The sequence below is a fragment of the Orcinus orca genome, chromosome 6 (genome assembly GCF_937001465.1).
Source record: "Orcinus orca chromosome 6, mOrcOrc1.1, whole genome shotgun sequence".
In the NCBI taxonomy this organism is placed as follows: domain Eukaryota; kingdom Metazoa; phylum Chordata; class Mammalia; order Artiodactyla; family Delphinidae; genus Orcinus; species Orcinus orca.
In genome coordinates, this window is record NC_064564.1 from 101,635,793 (window position 1) to 101,651,434 (window position 15,642).

The following is a 15,642-nucleotide window of genomic DNA, read 5'->3' on the forward strand; positions in this document are numbered from 1 at the left end:
CACCTGTGGACAGGTCTGTCTCCCCCACTAGACTGCAGTTTTTCTGGGCGGCCGGTGTGCCTTTTTCTATAATCCCCAGTATCCAGCACAGGCCTTGTTATAATAAATGTTTGTAGCACAAATGAATGGTACTCAGTGTTGCATAAGTTAAAGAGTGGCTGTCAGAGGAGGGAGGAAACCAAGGCAGTGAGTTAACAGAAACTGGTCCTGAAACTAGCTCAGAGACCCCTCTTTCCATCTTGAAATCTCCAGGAATTCAACAGGAAGATTATCCTATTTGGTGGAAATGTGACTCAGGTACCTTTATCTTTGACATTAAGATAGATAAGAAACCATCTTCGTACCTGACAAGGAACTTGTGTTCCTTTTTGTGGTATAAATGTCAGATGGAGAGGGTCAAAGAACCAGGAGCGATATGACCTAGGATTCACTTTCAGCTTAGCTGTCAGAGAATTTATGAATGTGTCTTTCGGATGCTGTAACTTGAAAACCTAGATGAGCTTCTGGTATGCTTTAGAGCAGGATTTATCAACATTATGGTGACAAAATTGGCCCTGGTTGAGAATCATGGAACTAGAGGAATTAGAACGGGAGTCCATCTGAAGGAGGCAAAGGAGCACTGGATGAGAGTTGCGTTTAAAGTTCATTGCCAACTTTGCCATTTACAGAAGATGTTTCTCATAAATTCTATACGAATCCAAAAGTAGGATGTTTGACTTTGAGGAAATCAGCTTGATCTCCGTGGATTATAGCCTCCTCATCTGAAGTAATAGAATAATGCAAGTTCAGAATGTTTTGGATCCTTCCAATTTCAGTTTTGGACTTAGGAGTGATCAGGGAGGTGGAATGAGCTCAGAACTGGGAATGAGGACCTATGGCCTGGCAGCTCCAATCAGCCGATGAGATTTAGGCCTCTGCTTGCTCAATATGGCCTGTTTCCACAGGCCAACTCGGCTCTCTTCCTAGAGCTTCTCAAGGTCTCTCCCAGGAAGCATTGTCTCACTCAGTCATTTTTGGCTGTTCTCCCTCCCCAACAGCTAAGACTGCCAGAGCTGGAGAGTGCTTAGGAACGTTTGGTCTGAGCCCTTTGTTAGAGAGGGGGAATCTGAGACTCAGAAGAGGGATGAGACTTAGCTGAGGTCACACAGTGAGTTCGAGTAAAGGCCTCTTACTGACCAAGTTTCGTTCTTTCTTTTTTTTTTTTTTTTTTTTTTTTGCGGTATGTGGGCCTCTCCTGTTTGCAGAGCACAGGCTCTGGACGCACAGGCTCTGGACGCACAGGCTCAACGGCCATGGCTCACGGGCCCAGCCGCTCCGCGGCATGTGGGATCTTCCCGGACCGGGGCACGAACCCGTGAACCCTCCATCGGCAGGCGGACTCTCAGCCACTGCGCCACCAGGGAAGCCCTTTTTTTTTTTTTTTTTTTTTTTTTTTTTAATTAAACTGCTTTGTTAAGGTATGATGACATGTAAAAAGGTGTACATATTTAGTGTATATAACTCAGTGGGTTTGGGGATAAAGTATACACCTGTGAAACCATCACCACCCTCAAGGTCATAGGCAGATCCATCACCTTCCAAAGTTTACTCCTGCCCCCTTTATTATTATTATTAAATTTTTTGGTGGTAAGAACACTTAACTAAGATCCATACTCTTGGCAGATTTTAAGTATACAATACAGCATTGTTAGCCATAGGTGCTCTGCTCTAGAACTAGTAGAGCTCTAAAACTTACTTGTCAGTGTCAGTTATGACCCAAGTTTCCTTCTCCCGCTCTGTGCTAACTCTGGGAGCTTACCCGTGTCTGTTCAACTCTTGGTGGAAGTCTTTATTTCATTGAAACTTAACATGTCTTTGGTTTTATGCTTCCTATATCCTGATTTCTGCTTGGTGATAGCCATCTAATGCAAACATAGGACCATAACGCTTTAGCAAGAAATAATGTGTTTACCTCCAGCAGAAACATTTGGCTTTTAATTGAGCTTTGAAATGAAAGCTCAAATTTGAGCTAATGAAATGAAACTAATAGTAGGAATTTGAGGCACTGGGCTAGGTTTAGAAAGACTTTTGGAACAGCTAGATCCTTTTGGGAAATTCCCCATCTTTGGAGGTCATGTAGTCTACCCTTTCACATAGAGCTGCACACTGGGGTTGTTTCCCATCATGTGATTTAGAGGAAAGAACCTGGGCTGTGGACATAGGTTCAGATTCCAGCTCCACCTCTTCATAGCTGTGTGAATTTATCACAAGGATAACACCAGTTTTGAATGGCACGTGTGGGCTGGTCACGTTACATTTATTATTACTATTATTATTATTATTATTTTTGCAATACATGGGCCTTTCACTGTTGTGGCCTCTCCCGTTGTGGAGCACAGGCTCCGGATGCGCAGGCTCAGCGGCCATGGCTCACGGGCCCAGCTGCTCCGCGGCATGTGGGATCCTCCCAGACCAGGGCACAAACCCGTGTCCCCTGCATCGGCATGTGGACTCTCAACCACTGCGCCACCAGGGAAGCCCCTACATATATTATTTTATTAATTCTTATGACAGCTGTGGGCAGAAGGGTTCAGAGTTTATGGGTGAGAAAACTGAGTCTCAGATGATTTAAGATACAAAGGTACATTGACTAACAAAGTTAGAAGTGGTGGTGTGAGGAGTTTAACCCAGGGCAATCCGGGTCCAAATTATAAATGACCAAACTGAGATTAAAAACAAATGATTAGGCATAACATAACTTCCTGGAACTTTAGTTTCTTAATATGCTAAATTGCATTGATAATGTCTCCTTAGAAGTATTGCTGGCAGGATTAAATAAAATAATGCCTGTATAGCACCCGGTACCCACTGAGTGCTTGATAGATGGTTAGTCTTCTCTTTAGCTCATGTTAGTTTAATGTCAGTTATGATTTATGAAGTGCTAACTTGGCGTGGGCAAAGTGCTAAGTAAGTTTACAGACGTAATTTCACTAAATTTTGCAAAAGTTATGTGAAGGAGGTTAGTATCATTTCCCCCTATTCCCACTGAATGAATTGAGGCACAGAGACATGAAGGAAACTGCAGAGTCAACCAGTGAGGAAATGGCAGAGTCAAGATTCGCATTCAGGCCTGGCTGACTCCAAAGCAGTGCTCTTGCCCCCTTGGCTATGCTCACCCTTCTAACTGCTCAAAGCCACACCTGAGCTTCAGAAAATCTCAGATGCCCCAAGCTGTCCCCTTGGCATGCTTTTCACCTTGTGAGACTAAAATAAATGCAAATTTCATCTTAATTAGTAGATCTCTTACTGTTGGTGCCTTGAGGACCATCTGAGCTCTATTTTTTTTTTTTTTTTTTTTTTTTTTGCGGTAGGCGGGCCTCTCACTGTTGTGGCCTCTCCCGTTGCGGAGCACAGGCTCCGGACGCGCAGGCTCAGCGGCCACGGCTCACGGGCCCAGCCGCTCCGCGGCATGTGGGATCTTCCCGGACCGGGTCACGAACCCGCGTCCCCTGCATTGGCAGGTGGACTCTCAACCACTGCGCCACCAGGGAAGCCCTGAGCTCTATTAAGCCTTGAGGATACTGGAGTCAATTCTTGCTTTATCTTCGGTGAATGTCTAATTCAGACTCATATCCATCCCTCTTCCATCCTGCCCAATATGGCCTCAGGGACTTCAGACTAATCTTCAGCCAAATTGCAGTGAGATCTAATTAAAACCGTTCATGGTCTGCACCCAGCTCACCCAGCCAGCCTCATTTCCCAACATACTCTCTCCTCCTGGAGCCCCCTTGCGAATCCTAGCTTCCTCTGAGCCCTTTAACCTGTCAGATCCCTGTTCCTCTGCTCGGAACAAACCTGTCTTCATTTGATTCAAACTTCTTCTCTCCAAACCCATGCCTGCAAGTGTGAAAAAGTTGGGTAGGGTCAGAGTCACATTTTTTTTCAGACCAAAATGATGAGACTGGAAGCCAATTTTCTCTTCATTCTTTATCTGTAAGAGCTCACTATGGTGCCAAAACCTGTAGGCCCTAATAAGTGCCTGGTGATAAAAGAGGAAACTTCACATGGCACACAAGCAAGGTATGGAGGCAGACAGACCTGGGTGTGAATCCCAGCACTTCTTATCTCTCTGGTCTGAAACAAGTTATACTGAACCTCTCTGTGCCTCAGTTTCCTTACCAGTAAAGTAGGGACAGCAATGTGGTTGTTGTTAAGATCCAAAAAGGCCACATCTGTCATCTGTAAAAGCACTTGACACTGCTGTATTTGATCGGAGCAGATGTTTGCTAAATCATAGTGGGACCATGAGTTGCTCTTCTCTGATCTGACCTCACGGCATTTTCTCTATATCTCTTCCAGCCACTGAACACTTTCCACCTTGGTTGTGGTAAACTGGATGTGTACAGATGTTCTCCTGCTACTCTGAGCTCCTTGAAGAGAGGCCTCATAGCAGACTCGATTTTGACTTCCTGGTCCACCAGGGCCATGCCTTATATAGAAGTGGTTAATAAATAGTTCATTAAGAAACAGAATAGATGAAAGAGAAATTTGCTCCAAAGAGGAATTTGTGATAATCACCTTCTGAAGGTTGGGATCAAGTCTACCTTGGTCCACAGCTGTGTCCTCATCACTTGGCACAGGGACAGGTGATAGCCAGAGTTTAACAAACGCCTACTGAATAAATGAATATGGGGTCCAGGAATATTTAACTTATCAGAGTCCATGGAGCTCACTTGGACTGATGCCTACCTAGTCTCAGAAGGAGAAGCTGAGGCCCAGGGAAGGGGAAGGACTGCCCAGTTTCACACAGGGACTCAGCAGCAGGTAGTTTAGAATACCTGGCATATAAGATTTTCTATAACCTGGTACAGCCATAGCTCTTGGTTGACAAAGACTGACTCTGTGTGGCCAGTCAGAACTGAATCTAGCTTAATTCTCATGCGCTTCAGTGATTGGCAGGAGCTGAACAAACCAGAGGATAAAGGGGACTAAAGCATTCGAGGGGTTCTTTTTGGGCTGAGATTCAGTGCATTCCTAAATCAAACTGAGTCTTGGTTATTTTTTCGTTGTGTGCCTTGACTTTTACCATGTGGAGTTCTACAACCAGATTCTGCCTCTTTTTTTTTTCCCCCAAGTTGTGCTAAACCATCTAGTTATGCTAGTTAGGCACATTCTCCTTGGGAACCAGAGTCTTGCCTTACAAAGCATCAAGGTATGTTGTGTGGCCCAACACAATAGTTAGTTAGAGTCAAATTCTGTTTTGGTTTTCTAATTCTGAACTCACTTTGTTTCCTTTTCTTCATGGCTTTTCTGAAAAATAAGTCTTTCCTGTGATTCAGATGGGTCCATAAAGAATTACATAAGAAACTAGAATGTAAGCTTCATGAGGGCAGAAACTTTGTTTTGTTGCTACTGTGTCCCCAGTACCTAGAATAGTGGCCCTAATGTTGGTGGGAGTTGAAAGAAAGAAAGAAAGGAAGGAAGAAATGAATGAATGAATGAGTGAATGAATCTGCTGTTCCTTGAGCGTGCAGAAGAACCTTAAAGACTGGTGCTGAGAGATCCTGAAGACATCTGTACTTTTGCTTATAACTAATTGTGCGGCATTGGGCAAGCATCCTCACGTCTCTGGATTGCTGATTGGTCTGTAAAATGAAGTGGGTGGGATGAGTGGATATGAAGAGGATTGAGTTCAGTAATGGATATGAAAGTATTTGGGAAAAATACTTTGCTTTCATCATTTTCCTTTCTTAAAACTTTCTCTATAGGAGACTCTCCAGATATGTTTATTTTTGGACTCTTGTGGACAACCAGCTGTGCACCAGGGTGGATTGTGAAGACGTTGCTGGATGGTTTATGGCAGGTGTGTTATAATCAGATCAAGTATGTGTAAGTGGCAAAGACTGAGGTATTTTCTGGAAGTTTGTACTGGGGGTAGTGTTGTGTGCCTCCCTGATGGGTTATGCTCAGAGCTGCATCCAGAAACCATCGAGGAAGCTGGAGAGGCAGAGAGAGCAGCACAGAAGTTCGTTGAGCTGCTTTGGAAAAGCATATCAGTAAAAGTTAAAGTTGAAACTTCGGGTTGTTCAGGTCAGATTTGTATCCACAAAAGGGTGGGAGAAAAAATGAGGAAAGGTGAATAATATAGGGCTGAGAGACCGAGAGAAAGCAAGTAAGGAAATGAGGTTATCAAGAGTTGATTCACACTTGACCTCTTCTAGTTGTATGACCTTGGACAAGCCATTTTGAGAAGAGCCAAGTGTTGTTTCAGGCCCTCTGGGGGGTAGAGATGAGTATAACTCAGTCTCAGCCCTCACAGCCCCCGGAGATGCAGGCAGGCAAGGCAAAGATGAGTGATGACTGCAGAGCTAAAGGATGTATAAGATTCTGTGGGAATAGAAAAACGGGAGGGAATTAAACCTTCTTAAGTGGTTCTGGGAAGGTATTAAAGAGGAGGTGGTGTTTGAGATAGGCATTACGGGAAGAAGAGACCTTTACCAGGTGGAGTAGGAGTGATGATGGGCCAGGTGGCACTGTTCTCAAAGGAGAGAATTACTTGCATAAAGCTGGAGGCAGGAGGTAGCATGGTGTCTTTGGGCAATCGATTGCGATTGGGTACAGCTCCATCATAGGTAATACGGAGAAGAAAGCAGGGAAGAAGGGAGGGCACAGATCATAAAGATCCAGTGAAACCAGGCTCACTGGGACTTTTGTACCTGTAGACAGTGATAAGCTATGGAAAAATTGTAGGCAGAAGAGGAACACGGTCACATTTACATTTCAAAACGATCATTCCACTGCTGTGTGGAGGATGAGGTGGAATGAGAGAGGCTGGCAGGAGGGCCACCAGTGCCTGTGGCACTTGTCCAGGTGAGAGATGATTAAGGCAGCAGCCAGGGATATGGGATGGGGGCCTCAGATTCCCCATATATAAAGTCAAATAAAGTTAAATACTTTTGAACCCAAGTTTCTATGGTAGCCTCAAAGACAAAAATAAAGTGTTGGAGGTTGGAGATACCTGGGAAATGAGTGTCCTCAGGAGGAATATCATTTTGTAGACTCCATAATTCCATTGGCTGAGTGTACTGGGGGGAGGGAGTGCTCCAGTTTTCATAACAGCCCTGCTAAAGGGTGGGGAAACCATGCTGTGAAACTCGAAGAATGGGAGCTGAGGCTGGGTATATTTGAACGATTGTAGGAGAGTCTAAGTTTGGAAGAATCTTGAGAAGACAACCTGTTGAGTGCTCTCAACCTCTCTACGACATGATTACTAAAGACATTGCCCAACCTCCTCTTGGTCCTTCCTGTAATGAGAAGATATTCACCTCCTGAACTGCCTGTTTCATTGCTGAAAAGTCTCAACACTGAACATCAACCCATCTATCCCATTTCTACCCCGCCTTGGCCAGGGAATGGAGTGTTTTTGAAAGAGACTTTCTTAAGAATCCTTGCACAAAAATGCCTGATTAACAAAGGCATTACAAAAGCAAGCCATTGCCTTGATTGAAATTGATTTTCATTTTTTTCTCTTTTGAGACCCAGTAGTATTTCTAGCTTCATGTCAGAGAGAGACAGAAACATGGTTGAGCTCAAGGAGGATTTTTGTCAAAATAGAGCTCTGGGTGTTAGATAATTCTAATGCCAGCTGTAGCTGAGGTGGGTCCATCTGTGATGAGGAAGGAGTACACGTGGGTCAGGAAGGCCACAGGGTACAGGCTGAGAAAGCCAGAATCCATTCTTGGTATTTTAGGGATGGTGTAAAAGCCCTGTCCTAGGATGAACATGGGAACTGTTAAGAAATAAGGAAGAACCTGCTGCAGTGAGTGTGACTAGAGGGTGGGAAAACCATTGAGGCAATGACTCCAAACGCAACGGACTGCTTACTGCCATCTCTCACCCCTACTTCCCTTATTTTCCTCCTACTCCCAACCTCTTCTTCCTGTTTTTTCCCCATAGTCCCCTGTCTAAATTGGCTAACTTCTCCCTCCTTTTCCCATCCAGCTCTTTCTCACTCCAGGTCTCTGTCTCATTCCTCATATAGAGGCAATGCCTTATGTGTTTATGATGCTTTGCAGTTCACAGAGTCAGTTGGAATACATGATCTCAAAAACCTCACAGCCACACTTATAGGAAGGTGCTGTCCCCATTCTGCAGATGATGAAAATGAGGCTATGGGAGATGAAGTCACTTGCCAAAAGACGCATAGCCATGTGGTGGCCAGAGGCAGGTGATGACTCCTGCTCTTTTCTCCAGATGTCACTCCATCACGCCAACTTTATAGATTAAGTCTCTGGTATTCCAGTGTGCTGACTTATGCTGGATCTTCCCTGAACATAAGAAACCGAATGATCTCCTCATTTAAAGACCCCAAAGGATGATTGCTTTCTTCTGGAGAGATTTTTAGAGAAGGTCAAAGGAGAATTTGTCTCCCTGAAAGTTTTCTTGAATTCTGCGGAAGTCTCACTGGCCATCGGAGTCTTTTAATGTCCAGGCCCACTGCATTTGCCCAAACTCCATTCTGATGATACTGACACTGTGGGCAGAAGTAGACTAGAATCAGCATTGTGCTGGAGCCAGTTCATACTGGTCTGTTTGTTAAATTTTCAGGAATTTTGCAAGCTGGTTGTGAAACACAGCCATTATTGAAAATTATATAAACTTATAATCAAATGAATTATAATGAAAACAAAGGTAAGGGAATATTCAAGACAGCACTTCTTAATTATTTTACTACATTTTACTGTTACTATGATTATTTTACTCTTGAGGTTATTTACGTCTGTTGTAGCTGAATGGTAAAAATATGATATAATGATATTACTCATCTCTTACCAACTCTGTGCTCCATATCATCACCTTGGCAGCTTGAAATTGGCCATGGGAATATTTACACCATGGAAATTGGCAAAAGCTACAAATCAAGGCCCTTTTTCTTCCTTAGAGAACCAGTTATTAAACATGTACTAGCCCAGCACTGGCTAGGATAGGTGAAAGTTTATGGTAAGTGGGCCTCCAGAATCCTGAGTGCCCAGCTTGGTCTTCCTCCCTGACAGCAGGAACTTGGGCAGAAGGGTAATGATGTCTAGAGAGGAATGGAGAAGAATGGAGAAAATAGACATTAGGCGGTCACTCACTGTTTGCCCTTCCTTCCTCTACCTTGGTGGTAATAATAACACCAGCAAAGGTATATAACATTTAACACCTGCTATGGGCCAGGTACTGTGTTAGCCGTTTGACACACCCTAGACTGTTTAAATCTCACAAAGGCCGTATGAGGTGAATATTACTGTTCCCATTTTAGCGATGGAAACCCACAGTTCAGGGAAGTGGAATAATTTGCCCAAATATACCCAGAGTGAAAGAGGTAGGGCCAGGCTTTGAGGCCAGGTTGGTCTGATCCCAAATCAGTGCTTTTTCTGAAATGCTGATAGGAGGGAAGTCATCGACACCCTAGGGACCACCCTATACATCTGTTCTTGCCTCTAGAAGCTCTTTTGTTGCTGTGGATCAATGATATTTCAGGTGTCTTTCATTAAGATTAATCACTAATTCCAAATAGAAGCCAAATTTGAGGCATCTATTCATTTATCCAAACAAGTTTTTGAGTGCATATTGTGTACCAGGCACTATCTAGGGGCTTGGGAGCCAGCAGTGGACAAGACAGACAATATCCGTGCTTTTGAGGAGCTAATGGACCAGCAAAGAGTCAACTTTAGGCCTGGTGACACACAGGTCTTATTCTGAGGTTATTGTGTTCAGAAAACTGGGCAACAATCATGTGCTCTCCTGCCGTCACCAGGCCTTGCCTACATCTGGCAATATCCGCCTTTGGGGTTAGCAGAACTCCCTCTCTCTCCCCTCTTTCGAAAGAAGCTTGGTCACCAGTTGTCAAATTTGGTACTGCTGCAGAATAGGAAAAGTGGCCCTGGACACTGTCTGAAGATCGTTTCCCTTTCCGGGTGAGGGGATCAGAGAGGGATGTGTCCATGGTTTCCTCAAATCGTGGTTTCCTGTTTGGGTTTGTGGTTTAAATCCCTATGTTTGGCAGTTACGTCAGCTATAGACCAGCTAGTCACACAGGTGAGTCAGTTCTACACCCCCTGGGACAGATTTTGATGTTAGAGGGGAGAGGTGTGTGATTTATTATTATTTCATCCTTCTTTTGGGGGAGGAGAAGCAAAGCTAGTTGTTTCGGGAATTTTTTTCTTCTTCTTCATGGGCAAGGTCAGGCCATTCTAGAGTGCTTTACTGCAGCCACACTGAAGTTACTAACGGAGATATTTCCTGAAGCCTATATTTTGGCTGGGAAACATACAATAGCACTGTTTTGGTAGGTAGAAGGGATGCAGTCATTTTGATCTACGTAATGTTGATTTCCTTAGGCTACCTGGAGTCATTTCTCCTGTTGTGATGATGATAGAAACATCTTGAAAAGCCTAGAAACCTACGGAGGAAAGTCCCTCAGGAAGCTTGATTGTTGAACATATCTGACCACAGCCTCATCCAACTGTGATTGGTTTTCAGTTATCAGAAGATTTGGGCTTTCCGTGGCTGCATCATCTTCCCCTCTTGCCATTTGTAAAGAGAGGTGAGTATTGATTCTACTTGAAAAGTATACCCAGAAGATGGCCTTCATTCCAATGGAATGATGAGAGTGGCCCATTGGTACTAGGAAATGTCAGGCTGGGAGTCGAGAAATGAAAGAAAGGAAAGCACCCTGCAAAGCTGGTGAAGTGTGAGCTCAGAGATTCCCAGCCTGGCGGGGAGGGGCTGCAGAGGCAGGTGTGGTCGGAGCCGAACTGATCTTCCGCCTCAGCCTGCCTTCATCTCCCTTCTGTCAAGACCATGGGCTAGGGCTTCCCTGGTGGCGCAGTGGTTGGGAGTTTGCCTGCCGATGCAGGGGACGCGGGTTCGTGCCCCGGTCCGGGAAGATCCTACATGCCGCGGAGCGGCTGGGCCTGTGAGCCATGGCCGCTGAGCCTGCGCGTCCGGAGCCTGTGCTCCGCAACGGGAGAGGCCCGCGTACTGCAAAAAAAAAAAAAAAAAAAAAGGGCTAATACTGGACTGAATGTCAATATTATGACATAGTATGAGTGCTTCCTGTAGTATGAGTGCTTCCTGTTTGGTAATTGCAGTCATTGTTGCTTTTGTTATGGTCATCCATTTACAATGCTTGGTGTCAGTCTGTTTATCTCTTGTAAAAATACAGTGTGTATGTGTGGGAAAAAAAAAGAACATGGGCTAAATCCTCTTTGATAGACCCCTCCCCCCATCCCAACGGGGTCCTGTTTTAGTAATTCAGGCAAATGGGATTGTTTCCCCAAGCTGGAATCACACACACAGGGAGGGGCAGTGTTTGTCCTCTAGAGTTCTTGACCATTTCGTTGCTTTTGACTGCATGCATCCCTTCTCCTTTGAAATCCCTGCCACAAGCAGCTCCCAACTCTTCCCCTTCAGGGACAGTTTTATTTCTCTGCAGTTCTGCTGCCCAACAAAACTGTATGTTTTTTTTTTTAAAAACTCTATGTTTTGAAAGATGTTTTCTACCAATAATTTATTTCCCTAGTTTATATGAATCAAAGACCTAGGAATCAAAGACCTAGGAGAGCTATCTGAAAAGTCAAGAGACTGTTAAAGGAACCTGACTTAAGTACTATTTAGAGAACAAGAGAAATTGCTGAACTGTACTTGAATTAGAACAAGAAAAAAACATAAGTTTAGTGAAAATGACAAGTGTTATGAAATGAATTTGCGTCCCATGCCGTGGACTTGTGACAGCATGAGGTCAGCCTTTCTTTTGATGTTCATGAGCTAAGACACTTGATGAGTTCCGTGAATGAACGAATGAATGAATTTCAGAGTTGTGAATGAGAAAGCAAAAAGGCAAGACAAGAAGGATGGAGATCTTTGTATTTGGGGAGAATGAATGATGTAGGCAGGTTTTATTTACAGTGGTGAGGGCCTCATAGTTTAAGCAAAGATTAAAAAGCAAAAATACAGGATTTATGTGTTATATTAATTGTAAATATTGAACAACTTAGAACTTGTAGTACCAAAAATATATTGCAATGTATTTGTGCTATTCATAAGATGAAACAGACTCCATAAAAAGTATTACTCTGTATGCCCAAATATTATACAACCGGATATAGTCGTTTAGAATGATAGGCAAAGGAATCTAACCCAAATTCAATAAATTTTCTTGGGTTCTGCCTTCCCAAACGTAAGTGATGGGTGAAAGTTAAACAGATGTTTTCATGAACCAAGAGAATTAAAGTGGTTATGCTTTGAGCATCACAAATATACACCAGAAGACAAATAAAAACAAACTTTTCCAGAGTTCTGAAAATGGGAATTGTTGCTTTGGGTTGCATTTGAGATGTGAGTATGATTTGTGGGCCAACTTATAGTCCTGAAGCAGAAGTACAGATGATACACTCTGAAAAACTGAGTTAGATGACTCAAAAAATGGCTCTGATGGTGACAAAGACAATGAAGATGCACATGAAGACTTTGAATAAAGTTATTACAATATACATGAGAGTGGGTGAAAACAGTATATTTCCACATTAATATAATTTTATGTACTGGGTTGTCTTAGATGTGTTTGTATAACTTAACTGCTGTACTAAATATTATGAGTAGAAATATGACTATTTCTTGTATAACCCTAAAAGGTTGTATATTCAGCTTGATCAAAAATCTTTTTTATTGATATTTTGTCAGGGATAGTAAGGCCTCTCCCTATATATGGGGTTGCTTTATATGTGGTCATATATGGCACTCATTGAGCTCCCTAGGAAGCAGAGATTTTGGTTACTGGCACAAGTTAAAAGTTGCATAATGAGTGCCTTATTTAATCCTGTGATATACAACCATAATTGAAATAAAGGTCAGAAAGTCTTCATGAATCTGAGACCTGCCATTTATCTGAGATCCTTCATGCTGGGACCTTGATGTGATTTTTCTGAGAGAAGAGAAGCCATAGGAGAGGCTTAGGTGAGGAGATCACAGGGGGTCTTCAACTATTTAAAGTTCTAGATCATTCTTTTCCTCCCAGGCCCCTAAAATATCCAAGAAATCCTCCTTCTCATATCATGTTTCTAGGAATCCAGCTCCTTAGTCCTGCCTCCCTCTATCCCAGCCTTTCTCAACTGGGAGCCTCATCCGTGCCACAGAACACAGAAAATGATTTGAGCAATGATTTTCTCATTTCTTCCAAGGGTGGTTCGTAACTAGCACAATTCTGGATGCATAGGAGAGAAGCAGATAGATACCTTAGGGCCTCTATTCTATCTTTTTGGGTTTCTTTCTTTCCCAGGATTCCTAGATATGAAGACCCATTTCCTCGTTAGATGAGAGAAACTATTGTCGCAGCACTTACTATGGGCTAGGACTGTGTGGGACATTTTGTATACTTCTCATTTACTCTTTCCAACAAGGCCATGACCTGTGTACCATTATTTGCATTTTAAGGCTAAGGATATTGGAGCTCAGAGAAGTTAATTACTTGGTGATGGTGATGGTTAGTTAGAAAACTAGAATTTGATCCCAGGTCATCTAGACTCCAAAGACCTTGCTTTTAACTCCTGCTCTCCATTGCCTGTAGCTTGGTATGAATTTTCCCTTTTGATGATGAAAAATTTAATAAGACTAAGGTTTGTAAGAATCATAAGCAAAACTCTCAGTCTATTGTTTGGCCTTTTGTTTCCTTTCTCATATGTCTTATCTGAGTCCATTCTTACCTGAGTCTGTCTAGATGTCGCCTGAAAATTTGACTTCAGTTGATACTTATGGTAGGGTAGGGTAGCTACCATGAGCTGGGGACTGTGCTGGCTAGTAGTGTAAAAGGCAAATTAAAAACTAGCCCCAGAATTCCTCCTGGGGAAAGTAGTTAATGAGTAGCACCTGGGGTTGTGAGTGAGCCCTCCCCAAGGGCTCTGGTTAGAGATAAGGAGGCAGGAGCTGAAGCAGTCAGGGTAACAAATCATCAGGAATTTGGGTATGGAGGGTGAGGAGAGAGGAGAGGCATGAGGGCTGATGTTGGTAGGGGAAGCAGCAGCTGAGGGACTTCTTGAAGACCAGGGTTGTCTACCACAGAATTTTAACATGCTTGGGCTATTGTAATGCAACACCATCTTCATTCCTGTAATTTCTGCAAACCTCTTGTAGAGTCTGCTGCATGTGTCAGGGTCCTTTGAGCTCATGTACTGCAAATAAGAAAATGAGGCAAATTCCAGATCTGCATCAACTTTTAAGGAAGTGAGGGAGTGCATACGGCAAGCAGGACAGGCATAAATGAACTGATTCAGTTGGTAGAAGCTGGGGCTCAGAGGGTTCATGACAATGTCAGTTCCCTGGGAATTGTCGGAAAACTTGAGGAGCTGCCCAAGCTTTCCTCAAGTTGAGTGATGGGGATTCAAGACAAGCTTATCTAGGTCTTAAGAGGCATAGTGCCTGTAGCTCTGAGCCTCATATTTGGATTGCTCAGTGAACAGCAAGGTATAGACTCTGTCCTTAAGCAGCTTACAGTCTAGAGGGAAAGGCAGTTACATAGAGGTCGTTTGAAAATCATGTCTCAAGCTTCAGGGGAAGGTAAAAGTCCTGAGTTCTGTGAGTTCAAAGGAAGGGTGCAAGGATGGGTTGTGCTAGGGCCAAGCAAGGCTTCTTGGAGGAGAAGGCAAGAGCCTTCAAGGAGGACTAGAGATTATCTAGGTGAAGAAGAGTGGAAAGAACTTTCTGGGTAGACAGATTAGTCAGAATACTGCTGCTGCTACTACCACTACCTCTAGCTAACATTTACTGAGTACATACTATATGTACCAAACATTGTTCTTAGCAGTTTAGATCTACCAACTCATTTGAACCTCACAACTCTATGAGATATGTACTGTTATTGTCAGTATTTTACACATGAAGGAGCTGATCAGGTGACCTGCCCAGGGTCACACAACCAAGTGAGTAGTGGTGAGCTGCACCCAGACAGTCTGCCACCAGGACCTGATAAGCTTAAGTGTTATTTGAGAGTGACTCCCCATACTGGTAGGGAAATTTAGGGAGTTTGGTATTAATGAGTATAAGGATAAATGCTGGAAGGGGTTAGAGATGAAGCTGGAGTTGGTAATTAAAGGCCTGGTCATGGGGTTCTATTGCTCTTTTCTTCTGTGGGAAGGGGTTCCTGGAATTTTCCCTTTCATCTCTCTTTTCTGCCAAGGAACCTCTTTCCAGTTGAGATGGACCAATACTTGCATGTTAGTTGGTGTTGCATCAGTTGTCTCTTGCCACAAAAATGCTATGTGACAACCGACCACAAAATGTTTATTTAGCTCAGGAGTCAGTGCAATTCAGATGATCTGGGTTAGACTTGATCTGGGTTTGCTCGTGCAACTGTGGACAGCGGTGAATCAGTCAGGTAGCTCTACTGAACTTGGAAGAGCTTGCTTACATGTCTGGGAGTAGGCTGGCTGTTGGGTCATCTGTGCTGGGGTGCCTCTGCTCTGCTCTACATGACTTTCATCCTCCAGCGGTCTAGCTCAGGACAGGTCACATGGCAGTGGCAGAAGTAAAAGAAGCAAGTTGGAATGTTCAAGCCCTTTTTCACGTCTCTGATTGCATCCTGTTTGCTAACATCTCATTAGCCAAAGCATGTCAGTAGGCCAGCCA

The 15,642-nt window shown here is 43.6% G+C and overlaps 1 long non-coding RNA gene across 1 annotated transcript in view; it reads left to right on the forward strand.

Annotated features, from left to right (window-relative positions):
• Positions 1-11,013, forward strand: part of LOC117201084 (uncharacterized) — a 34,089-nt gene extending 23,076 nt beyond the window's left edge. The window contains exons 2-3 of the long non-coding RNA XR_004483035.2: positions 5,748-5,842; positions 10,362-11,013. This is a non-coding gene — a long non-coding RNA (uncharacterized LOC117201084). The remainder of the gene's footprint in view (positions 1-5,747; positions 5,843-10,361) is intronic.
• The last annotated feature ends 4,629 nt before the right edge of the window (positions 11,014-15,642 follow it).